Source organism: Gymnodraco acuticeps, unplaced genomic scaffold (assembly GCF_902827175.1).
Source record: "Gymnodraco acuticeps unplaced genomic scaffold, fGymAcu1.1, whole genome shotgun sequence".
NCBI classification, from domain to species: domain Eukaryota; kingdom Metazoa; phylum Chordata; class Actinopteri; order Perciformes; family Bathydraconidae; genus Gymnodraco; species Gymnodraco acuticeps.
Window position 1 is genome coordinate 212,815 of NW_022992059.1, and position 12,933 is coordinate 225,747.

Here is a 12,933-nt window from a genome sequence, read left to right on the forward strand (position 1 = left end):
CAGAGGGAAGTGTGTTGGAAAGAGGTCTAGGGAGCAGAAATAGTCTTGAAATATTTATAGGGTTTGACTTGGATCCCTCCCCGAGGAGCGAGCATTGAAAACGTACTATCTGTGGATGGCCAAAGGCAAACTGACGCAGAGGTCAAGCCTATAGGTTTTTCTTTACATGAAAACAACTGGTAAAAGGGAAAAGACAGAGCAAGGGGAGAGAATAATATATTCTGCACCCGGGGAGCAGGATTTTAGCTTGAGAGGGTTATGGATTTTCTTTTTCTCCTTCACAGTTTTTTGTTGCTACAGACATCTCCCCTCATTTTCCTGGGATCAAAAATCCATTTTGGATCATCCATTCAATATTAAATCTGGCAGGTACTTGTATACACAACAAACTCAATTTGCTGAGGCGCTTCTGAGATCTTTCATGGATGTGTCGATGACAGACAACAAAGATCCTGTCTTTCATTTTGAATATGACGGCAGCAGGTCGAGTGACAGTTGCCTCTCTGAGGCTCTGAGTGGAATGGACAGTGCTTTTTATTTCTGTTTCCCCTCATTGCCATGCAGATATGATATGAATATTGAAAGTGTTTCCCTGTCACATCATCTATGAAAAGAGGACCTCATTGCACACTCCTCTAAAGACTCTCAAATCCATTTCAAAGCAAAACAGAGACCACTCCACTGAACTGCCACCCATGACTCCCACCAAAACAGGGAGAGGTCGGCTTCTCATTTCCTCATGGTTACACGGGCAATGATGCCAGGAAATTGGACAGTAGGAGGCATCCTCTCAGTGCTTCATATGACATGCCTCAAATCCCTCTAAAGGAGTCCTTTAGAGAACCAAGAAAGACGCCTGATTACTTTTGCCATCTTTATTTCAGCTTCTCCCTCCAATCTGAAATACCACCATTATTGCGTAAAAAAGGAATTATTTTTCATTCCAGCCACAAGAACTGTGTGTGCAATTGTCCGATGTGCGTGGGTGTAATCTCCTGAAATGAGGCGAGACTTGCGTCCTGTGGTCTCAAGTGCTCTTGTGCAATATTCCGACAGGCCAAATTGCCGTTATGTGGATCCAAACACAACGCGTGATGTAATTACGAGGCAACAATTACCCAGGCGAGGCCAGACGTAATCGATAGGCCATCAGACAGACGGGTCAGGGGCCAAATGTCAGGGGTCAGAGTTCAGCTTGGCTCTCTAAGTCTGGGTGTATGTGTATGTATGCATTGTTGTGTTTCCTGTCCTCTGGAGGAAGAGGATGCTGATTCATAACCAGCAGGGGGATGGACAGTGAGGTGGAGTCCAGCTGTAGCTCCATGATCTATTCTTCTCCAGGCGTTGAGTATTGATTGGAATCTACCACATTATTGTAGCCCAGAGGAGAGGCAATCCAAACAGCTGGGATAACACTCCAGGACCCCCCCCTCCAACTCACCTGGGGAATGATGCGGGTGAAACTGATAGAATCACGTGCGGAAAACAAGCATTCAATGGATGCTCCTCGCGAAGAAAAGGTACTTATTTTAGTCTCTGAGATAAGTTCTACTGCTGTTTTGTGAACCTATATGTTGGTCTTTTTCCCCAAATCATCCGCACCTGGGCCTGTGACATCGTTATGCTAATTAAGCCGGCACACCTGATTTGTATTAGCTGTTGATTGGGACATCTCCACCAATGACAGTGGTAGAGATGTGAACCTGAAAACAGCTACACTACTGATATGAATAACCCTACCCTTTATTGGGTAGCAGTGCTTTTTGTGTGAGACTTTAAGCTAAGATTGAGCAATTTGCTGTTGCACTAGGTTTGGAGTACAAATGAGGTCTTGGAATAGGCACGATTTAGATGGGGCGGCTGCCTGTTTTATTTTGTTGTCTATTCTATTCAACAACATCATGTCCTGATTGATAAGATACGTTGCTGCATTGCTGTGCTACTTTCTTTCTTCGTGGCATCTAGGAAAATGCTTGTTGAGCCCCTTGAGCTCTATGTCCGTGGTAGTGGGCATTCAAGCAGGAATAAAGGGTTTGCTGATCAAAGCTTGAAACATTTACAAGAATCCAGCTGGAATATAGGTAAAAGGCTAATTACCTTTAGCTATAGCTGATGTCAAACTTTTCAACATCACCATCCTCCACCCTTTCTCACATTATTGGTCACGTGACCACAGAATGAATGGGCTTCAGAGCAGCAAGCGGCTGGACCAAATGATCCAGAACTTTCCGTCGTAAGGTGGAAGTCCTGCGACGCACAGGAGGAAGAGATACAGTCCATCATCAGCCTCCTCCTGTGTGCGACCACCCCCTCTACTCTCACCCCTCCCTGCCTCCTCCTCCCCCCTCTAGCAGGGATGTATCCATGAAATATGTGCAACTTCCCGTTGAAATTAGAGGGCCCTGAACCATGAAAGGCACCACAGGTATTGGCTGTAAGGCTTGCTACACGCCCAGCCTCCGTGTTGTGTAAAGCTCCGACGGCAGAAAGACACACGGCCGCTCGTCTGTAACATATTAAAAACCTGGGGAAATAAATTACCTCCAGTGCTCTGATGAATTATGAGTTGTGTCTCTGGAGCTGGAAACGCTTGGAAGTGTTCTTTGGAATATAGTGAGCATCACCTGATGTTCGTTTCCACTGGACTCTTCAAATCCTGGTTTATTACTATTCACAATCTTAGTCGTACAGTGCCCTTACCAAACCCAAAACAAACCAAAGTTACGTCTTTTTCTTTCTGCAATAACTATGATTTTGTATATTCACCTAGAGGCACAATGTTTTGGTTTGTGTACTTCTGGAATTGCACATCCAGAGGTTGTTTTAGTGCTATGTGCAAAGAAATAAAGCTATGCAATTTGTAAATTATATTGATGCATCTTAAAAAGAAAATGATACCAAGTTTAGAAGCTCCCACTAGAGTCAACAGGCTGCAGCTTAAAATAACATCTCTAAAAAACAACTGTTGATTCATATTTTGGTAGATGCTACTTTAAAAGAGCTCATCAAATCTTGAAAGGCAAGGTATTAAATCAGGCGCCTCTAATTAAAACATAATAACATAGAATTGGACACTATTTATAGCAAGAGAAAGTATATTGACATTTTGGGGGTAATTTGGAAGTAGAAATACGACTTTCCACTAAGCTTAGTCACACATTCATGTTTACAGATCTACAGCAAGTCCATATTTTCCTGTTGGTTAATCAATATGAGCTTTTATGATAGATCAAGAATCGTTTTCCCTCTCTGCATCATAGGTTGCTCAGTAGCTTGTGGAACAATGCTGTTATTACCTTACAGCAGTACAGTGTAGGAGGGGAAATCCATAGCAGAGTAATGAGGCAACAAAGTAAATATTTGTGGAGTTAATAAATCCAATCTACTGTTCAATTAAGGGGGAAGCTTATTGCAGCCCTCCCATTGGACGTTTATTGAGCGGTGCACACTGGACCCTGGGAAAGTACCGCTTTCTGGAACGATCCGTAGCTGTGAGGACAGGGGTGGCAAGTAGTGGAGTACAAATACTTTGTTACTGTACTTAAGTACATTTGGCTGGTATCAGTACTTTACTCCACTATACTTATTTTTCTGACGACTTTTTACTTTGACATCTTACGTTTTTAACCCAAATACCTGTACTTTCTACTTCTTACATGTTGAACACAAATACCTGTACTTTCTACTTCTTACATGTTGAACAAATACCTGTACTTTCTACTTCTTACATGTTGAACACAAATACCTGTACTTTCTACTTCTTACATGTTGAACTCAAATACCTGTACTTTCTACTTCTTACATGTTGAACACAAATACCTGTACTTTCTACTTCTTACATGTTGAACACAAATACCTGTACTTTCTACTTATGTTGAACCAAATACCTGTACTTTCTACTTCTTACATGTTGAACCAAATACCTGTACTTTCTACTTCTTACATGTTGAACCAAATACCTGTACTTTCTACTTCTTACATGTTGAACTCAAATACCTGTACTTTCTACTTCTTACATGTTGAACTCAAATACCTGTACTTTCTACTTCTTACATGTTGAACAAATACCTGTACTTTCTACTTCTTACATGTTGAACCAAATACCTGTACTTTCTACTTCTTACATGTTGAACCAAATACCTGTACTTTCTACTTCTTACATGTTGAACACAAATACCTGTACTTTCTACTTCTTACATGTTGAACCAAATACCTGTACTTTCTACTTCTTACATGTTGAACTCAAATACCTGTACTTTCTACTTCTTACATTTTGAACCCAAATACCTGTACTTTCTACTTCTTACCATTTTGAACACCACATAGCCTGTACTTTCTATTTCTTAATTTTGAAACCTACTTTCTATTCTTACATGGTAACACAAATACCTGTACTTTACTACTTCTTCACATGTTTGAACCCAAATTAACCTGCTACTTTCTACTTTCTCCAAGTTTGAACCCCAAATACCCTGTTAACTTCTCTTACTTCTCACATGTTGAACCCCCAAATACCTTGTACTTTCTACTTCTCACATGTTGAACCCAAACCTGTACTTTCTACTTCTCACATGTTGAACACCCAATATCCTGTACTTTCTACTTCTCTACATTTTGAATCACAACTAGCTGTACTTTCTACTTCTTACATGTTGAACACCAAATACCTGTTACTTTCTTACTTCTTCACATGTTGAAACCCAAATACCTTACTTTTCTACTTCTTCACATTTTGAACACATAAATTACCCTGTCACTTTCTACTTTCTTTACATTTTGACACAAATACGACTTGTACTTTACTACTTCTTACATGTTGAACCCTAAATACCTGTACCTTTCTACTTCTTAACATGTTGATACCTCAAATACCTGTACTTTCTACTTATTCACATGTTGGAACCCTCAAATACCTGTACTTTCTACTTCTTACATTTTGAACACCCAAATACCTGTACTTTCTACTTCTTACATTTTGAACCCAAATACCTGTACTTTCTACTTCTTACATTTTGAACCCCAAAATACCCTGTACTTTCTACTTCCTTACATGTTGAACCCAAATATCCTGTACTCATTTCACTTCTTACTATGTTTTGAACCCAAATACCTGTACTTTTCACTTCTTACATTTTGAACCCAAATCCCTGTTACTTCTTTCTACTTCTTACTAATACCTGTACTTTCTACTTCTTACATGTTGAACCAAATACCTGTACTTTCTACTTCTTACATGTTGAACCAAATACCTGTACTTTCTACTTCTTACATGTTGAACTCAAATACCTGTACTTTCTACTTCTTACATGTTGAACCAAATACCTGTACTTTCTACTTCTTACATGTTGAACTCAAATACCTGTACTTTCTACTTCTTACATGTTGAACTCAAATACCTGTACTTTCTACTTCTTACATGTTGAACTCAAATACCTGTACTTTCTACTTCTTACATGTTGAACACAAATACCTGTACTTTCTACTTCTTACATGTTGAACTCAAATACCTGTACTTTCTACTTCTTACATGTTGAACTCAAATACCTGTACTTTCTACTTCTTACATGTTGAACTCAAATACCTGTACTTTCTACTTCTTACATGTTGAACTCAAATACCTGTACTTTCTACTTCTTACATGTTGAACTCAAATACCTGTACTTTCTACTTCTTACATGTTGAACACAAATACCTGTACTTAACTCTTCTACTTTCTTACCATGTTGGAACACAAATACCTGTACTTTCTACTTCTACATGTTTGAAACACAAATACCTGTACTTTCTACTTCTTACATTGTTGAACCCAAATACCTGTACTTTTTAACTTCTTACATTTTGAACACAAATACCTGTACTTTGTACTTGCTTACATGTGAACCCAAATACCTGTACTTTCTACTTCTTACATGTTGAAACACAAATACCTGTACTTTATACTTCTTACATGTTGAACACAAATACCTGACTTTCTACTTCTTACATGTTGAACACAAATACCCTGTACTTTCTACTTTCTTACATGTTTGAACACAAATACCTGTACTTTGTACTTCTTACATGTTTGAACCCAATACCTGTACTTTCTACTTCTTACATTTTGAACCCAAATGCCTGTACTTTCTACATGTTGAACACAAATACCTGTACTTTCTACTTCTTACATGTTGAACACAAATACTTGTACTTTCTACTTTTACATGTTGAACTCAAATACCTGTACTTTCTACTTCTTACATGTTGAACACAAATACCTGTACTTTTACTTCTTACATGTTGAACTCAAATACCTGTACTTTCTACTTATTACATGTTGAACTCAAATACCTGGACTTCACTTCTTACATGTTGAACTCAAATACCTGTACTTTCTACTTCTTACATGTTGAACACAAATACCTGTACTTTCTACTTCTTACATGTTGAACACAAATACTTTCTACTTCTTACATGTTGAACACAAATACCTGTACTTTCTACTTCTCTCATTTTCCAAACAGCTGGTTTCCTTTAGTCTGAATGTGTGTTTGATGCGTGATCATTATTCTTTAGAGTCATTGCGTGCCTATTGATTTGAACACGATCCGTGTATCCATCATTTCCTGGTCTTCTCTAAAGAAGAGGGACCAATGGAAACGTTGTCATGTTGCCGTTGTTCAGCATGGAAACATTCATTAGCTAACAATGACATTATTGTTCTATTAATATAAAGGGAGGTCAGGTACTCTTTGAAACAGCTGCTAGTTATGGGTACTGTTTACTTAAGTACATTTCAAAGCCTCTTTACTTTTACTTGAGTAAAGACGTTTAGTCAGTACTTCTACTTTCACCAGAGTATTTTTAAACACGAGTCTCTGTACTTCTACTTGAGTAAAGGATGTGTGTACTTCTTCTTGAGTAAAGGATGTGTGTACTTCTACTTGAGAAAAGGATGTGTGTACTTCTACTAGAGTAAAGGATGTGTACACTTCTACTTGAGTGAAGGATGTGTGCACTTCTACTTGAGAAAAGGATGTGTGTACTTCTACTAGAGTAAAGGATGTGTGTACTTCTACTTGAGTGAAGGATGTGTGTACTTTTGCCATCTCTGGTAAGGGTCAAACCAGAGGATGGATCACAGAGCTACACAACCAGTAAGGTAAAGCAAGATGGTCGCCAACTGTAATCAAGCACTTTTCTTCCTGTCAATCATTTGAAAATAAACCCCATCAGAGCTGTGCTGTTTTATTTTCTAGTCTGTAATAATTGCTTCCTGGAAAGTGAAAGTTTTTTTAAACACGAGTATCTGTACTTCTACTTGAATCAAGGATGTGTGTACTTTTGCCATCTCTGTATGAGGACATCTCAGGCATCCATCTCTCCAACATTTAAAGGTGAACAACTATCTAGCGCCACTTTAGAGAACGTCACCTCTCCGAAGATTGATCCTGTCAGCAGTGAAACATGTTGACTGATGGGCCGCTCAGTGGAAAAGTGGAGCACTTGATGAGATATTAATCAGGCGGCGGGGAAGGGTGGAGCCGCGCTGTTGATGTGGATCCTAAACGTGTGATGGAGATGTTGGTGATCTGAGGTGTCTCCGGCGAGGCGGAGCTTGTTGGAGGGGGAATAATGAATCGCTCCATTAGCATATTGTCACTGGTTGTCTTGTTTACTCCGAGGTGTTTGCCAAGCAGCTCTCCCCAAGGAGAAACGGGGCGCTTCACAGTAACTCCTGGAGTAAACAGTGATATGCTAATGCTCATGCAAACACACACACACACACGTACTGTACGCTCACAGAAGGCAAACACACAATAAACTTTGCTTTTAACAACCTGTGACGGGGCGACGGCTCACATGCTTTGTCAATATGTATTGCAAAGAGGGAGGATGGGAGGGCTCAACACAGAAACCCAAGACTTCTCATCTAATACGGATTGTTGTGAGGAATCAAAGGGTACAAAACAGCCAAGTTTACCCACAGCAAACATCCGAACTGCGCTTTCAGATGCTTCTGATATCCACCCAGGCCAAGTAATCCAGCACGATGGTGTGTCTGCAGCTATCACGAGGTACCTGTAAACAAAAATGTAATCAGTAACCTAATCTGAGTATCATAATATAAAAGTAATGTAATCTGATTACTTTCCGTTAACCTCAACATCAAAACCAATCAATTAAAGAGAAAATGAATGGAAATAAGCTTTGTTTTACTTGCATTATGTAACACAACAGAACAATGTGACCCGAAACCAGGATATTTAGGATAACAATTCCTCTTAAATGAAGGCAAGACCTACAGAATGGTATAGTTAACAAAAAGTGTTTTACTTTATTATATGAATTAAAACCAAACTGTATTTTTGTTTTAATAAATCAGGTGTCCATTAAAAATATGAATGAGAATGTCTACCTGTAATAAATTGATCTTTATTGATACATTGTAACCTGCAAGTATACAGTTAAAAAAAATGTAACTGTAATCTGATTACGTCTTCTCTTAATATAGCTGTAAGGGAATACAGTTACTTCTGCTGTAATCTGTAAAACATATAATCCGTTACTCCTCAAGCCTGCTGTAGTTATATTTATATTTGTGAAGGGGATATTCAGCATCTCACTTCATTCTGTCATTTTCCTCCACCAGTTCTCTTTCTCCTTCTCCCTCCTAAACTCTCAGGCTCTGGTAATTGCTGGCAGTCTGCTTAACAGTCACAATGCCTTACTGTAATCAAAGAACTGACAAAAGACCTCTTTCATTCCACTGTCTGCCTCTGTGTACAGTATAATAAGCTTCCATCGTGCTCACATGTCGAGAAGCCAAGGACCCCAGCGCAGTCATTTTGCATTGAATGAGATGAAGGTGATCAAAGTCCGCATAGTCTTTTTGATTCTCCAGAATAGCCAGGCCCTCCCTCTGCTATGCCTTTTGAACATCTTAAGATTACTCCTGGAGAAAAAGGAGGACCAAAAAAAAATGCTATTCCTGCATTCTTCTTGTAGATATTCCCACTGCACCCTACCTGGGAAGCTGGCTCCCCAGCGTTTTTTGGGGGGTGAAACTTTGAAGGAAAGTAAAGGACAGACAGCTTTTGGAGGAATGAAACCCATACTTTGTTGTTCAGGTGGAGTTTTCTTATGCCAAATGTTTTAAAGGTCCCCTATTATTCCCTTTTCCGACAATATAGGTCAGGACAGGACAGGTCTCAGATATATACAGAACATGTCTCTGAAGTGTTTGAATGAAACACCAAATACATAATAACCTAATAAAAGTAAATGTAACAACTACTACAGTGCAACAAAACAGGAATATTAAATGTGGTCTCTTAAACATAAGATCTCTAGCATCTAAAGCAATATTGGTAAATGATTTAATATCAGATTATAATATTGATATATGCTGTCTCACTGAAACTTGGTTGAGACATGAAGAATATGTCAGCATAAATGAGGCCACTCCACCCAGCCATATCAATACTCATATTGCCCGAGGCACGGGCCGAGGAGGTGGAGTTGCAGCCATCTTTGACTCAAGTTTACTTATCAATACTAAACCAAAATTAAATTATACCCTCCTTTGAAAGTCTCGTTTTTAGTCTTACGCATCCGACCTGGAAAACTTTGCAGCCAATCTTATTTGTTACAGTGTACCGTGCACCAGGTCCTTATTCAGAATTCTTATCTGAATTCTCTGAGTTTTTATCAACTTTGGTTCTTAAAACAGATAAAGTAATTATCGTAGGTGACTTTAATATTCATGTTGACGATGATAAAAATATCCTTACTGTTGCATTTAACTCTATATTAGATTCTGTTGGTTTTTGTCAGAGTGTAAATAAACCAACCCACTGCTATAATCACACTCTCGACCTTGTTCTGACTTATGGTATTGAAATTGAGCAACTATTAGTCGAACCGCATAATCCTGCTTTATCAGACCATTTCTTAGTAACTTTTGAAGTACTGTTACGAGACTACAAAGCATTAGTCAAAAGCTCCTGCAGCAAAAACCTATCTGTTAGTGCTATTGCCACATTTAAGGAAGAGATTCCACCAATACTTAACTCGATAGCATGTCTGCATGTAAGGGAGGAAACTTATACAAAATGTACACCACCCCAAATTGATCATGTTGTTGATAGTGCTACAGATGTGATGCGAATAAAATTAGACTCTGTTGCTCCTTTGAAAAAGAAGAAAATAAAACAACATAGATTAGCTCCATGGCATAATGCCGAAACCCGCAAAATAAAGCAAAAGTCGAGACAACTTGAAAGGATATGGCGTTCCACTAAACTTGAAGAATCTCGTTTAATTTGGCATATTACACTCAATGAATATAAGAAAGCACTGCGTAAAGCGAGAGCAGCCTACTACTCTTCATTAATAGATGAGAATAAGAATAATGCAAGATTTCTTTTCAGCACTGTAGCCAGGCTGACAGAGAGCCACAGCTCGATTGAGCCTTCTATTCCCATAGCACTCAGTAGTAATGATTTTATGTGCTTTTTTAACGATAAAATTGTTACTCTTAGAAACAAAATTAATGACCTCTTGCCTTTGACCAGTATAGTGTTATCAACAGCTCCCGGAAACGTAAGTTCTAATATTACACTAGATAGTAAACTAGAATGCTTTTCAGCCATTAACCTTGAACAATTAAATTCAATGATTCTCTCTTCCCAATTCCAACTAAGCTGTTGAAGGAAGTATTTCCATTAATTAGCACTTCTTTATTAAATATTATGAATATGTCTTTATTATCAGGCTATGTTCCACAATCATTCAAAGTAGCAGTGATAAAACCGCTTCTTAAAAAGCACAACCTCGATCCAGAGGTTTTAGCCAACTATAGACCTATTTCTAATCTTCCGTTCCTCTCAAAAATTCTTGAGAAAGCGGTCGCAAAACAGTTGTGTGATTACTTAAAAAACAATGATTTATTTGAAGATGTTCAGTCTGGCTTTAGAACACATCATAGCACAGAGACAGCTCTGGTTAAAGTCACAAATGACATTCTAATAGCCTCTGACAAGGGACTTGTCTCTATTCTTGTTTTGCTCGATCTCAGTGCTGCATTTGATACTATCGACCATGATATCTTATTGCAAAGACTAGAGCACTTAGTTGGCATACAGGGAACTGCTTTAGACTGGTTTAGGTCCTATCTAGCTGAACGCTCTCAGTTTGTACGTGTCAATGATGAATCTTCCACGCAAACCAAAGTTAGCCATGGAGTGCCACAGGGCTCAGTGCTCGGACCTATTTTGTTCACATTATATATGCTTCCGTTAGGCAATATTATAAGGAATCATTCTGTAAACTTTCATTGTTATGCGGATGATACTCAACTATATTTATCAATCAAGCCTGATGAAATTAATCATCTAAATAAAATTCAAGACTGCCTTAAGGACTTAAAAACGTGGATGACCTTAAACTTTTTGATGTTAAACACGACCAAAACTGAAGTTATTGTACTTGGCCCGAAGAATCTACGAAACAAATTATCTAAGGATATACTAACTATGGATGGCATTAATTTGGCCTCCAGTGAGACTGTAAGGAATCTTGGTGTTATATTTGATCAGGATTTATCCTTTAACACCCACATAAAATCAATTTCAAGGACCCCCTACTTCCATCTACGTAACATTGCAAAAATCAGGCATATCTTGCCTCAAAACGATGCAGAGAAACTAGTCCATGCATTTGTTACTTCAAGGCTGGATTATTGTAACTCTTTATTATCAGGGTGTACCAAGAAGTCAGTCAAGTCGCTTCAGCTGATTCAAATGCTGCAGCTCGTGTACTAACCAGAGTTAGGAAAAGGGACCACATTACTCCTGTTCTGGCTGCCTGACACTGGCTCCCTATAGAACACAGGATATAATTTAAAATTCTTCTTCTCGCCTACAAAGCCCTTAATGGGCAGGCGCCATCTTACCTCAAAGAACTCATTATACCCTACTGTCCTACTAGGGCATTGCGTTCCAAGAATGCAGGGTTGTTGGTTGTTCCTAGAGTCTCTAAAAGTACAATGGGAGCCAGAGCCTTTTCTTATCAAGCTCCACATTTGTGGAATCAGCTTTCAGTTTGTGTTCGGGCGGCAGACACCCTATCCGTTTTTAAGAGTGCGTTTAAGACCTTCCTTTTTGATAAAGCTTATAGTTAGGGCTGATTAGATTCAGCCCCTAGTTTTGCTGATATAGGCTTAGTTTGTCGGGGGACATCTTACTTCTTCCTTCTCTCTGTCTATACCTGTGTACTCTCATGTTCCGATTAACCCAGCTTCCCAAATGTCTTTCTTTTTGGTGTCTATATACGCCGGGATCCGGAGTCATGGATGATCCTGTGGTCCTCTGTCCTGGATCGCGAGCCCTGGATCTTGAGTCGTGGCTGTGGTCCTGGATCATAGGTCCTGGATGGATATCCTCGTGGATTCATTTTCCTATTATACACACATGCATTTCCAAACATTTGGACTACCTATATTGCAAATGTATTATCTTTTCAATTTACACACGGCATCTATTGCACGTCTGTCCGTCCTGGGAGAGGGATCCCTCCTCCGTTGCTCTCGCTGAGGTTTCTCCCATGTTCCCCTTTAAACTGTGGGTTTTCTTCAGAAGTTTTTCCTTGTACGATGTGAGGGTCTAAGGACAGAGGGTGTCATATTGTCATACTGATACTTTGTACAAACTGTAAAGTCCACTGAGACAAATGTAACATTTGTGATATTGGGCTATATAAATAAACATTGATTGATTGATTGAAATAGATCATTGTAGCATCCCATAATCCCCTCTGTTTCAGCCCTGTTCCAAAGTGCTGATTCTCTGTCCGTAGCTTTAAATGCTAATGCGCTGCTGCTGGCCACGCCCCTATGATAAGTGATGGTTAAAAAAACACAATGGTGCTCTAGGAGGAGATTCAGGTGATAAGGTG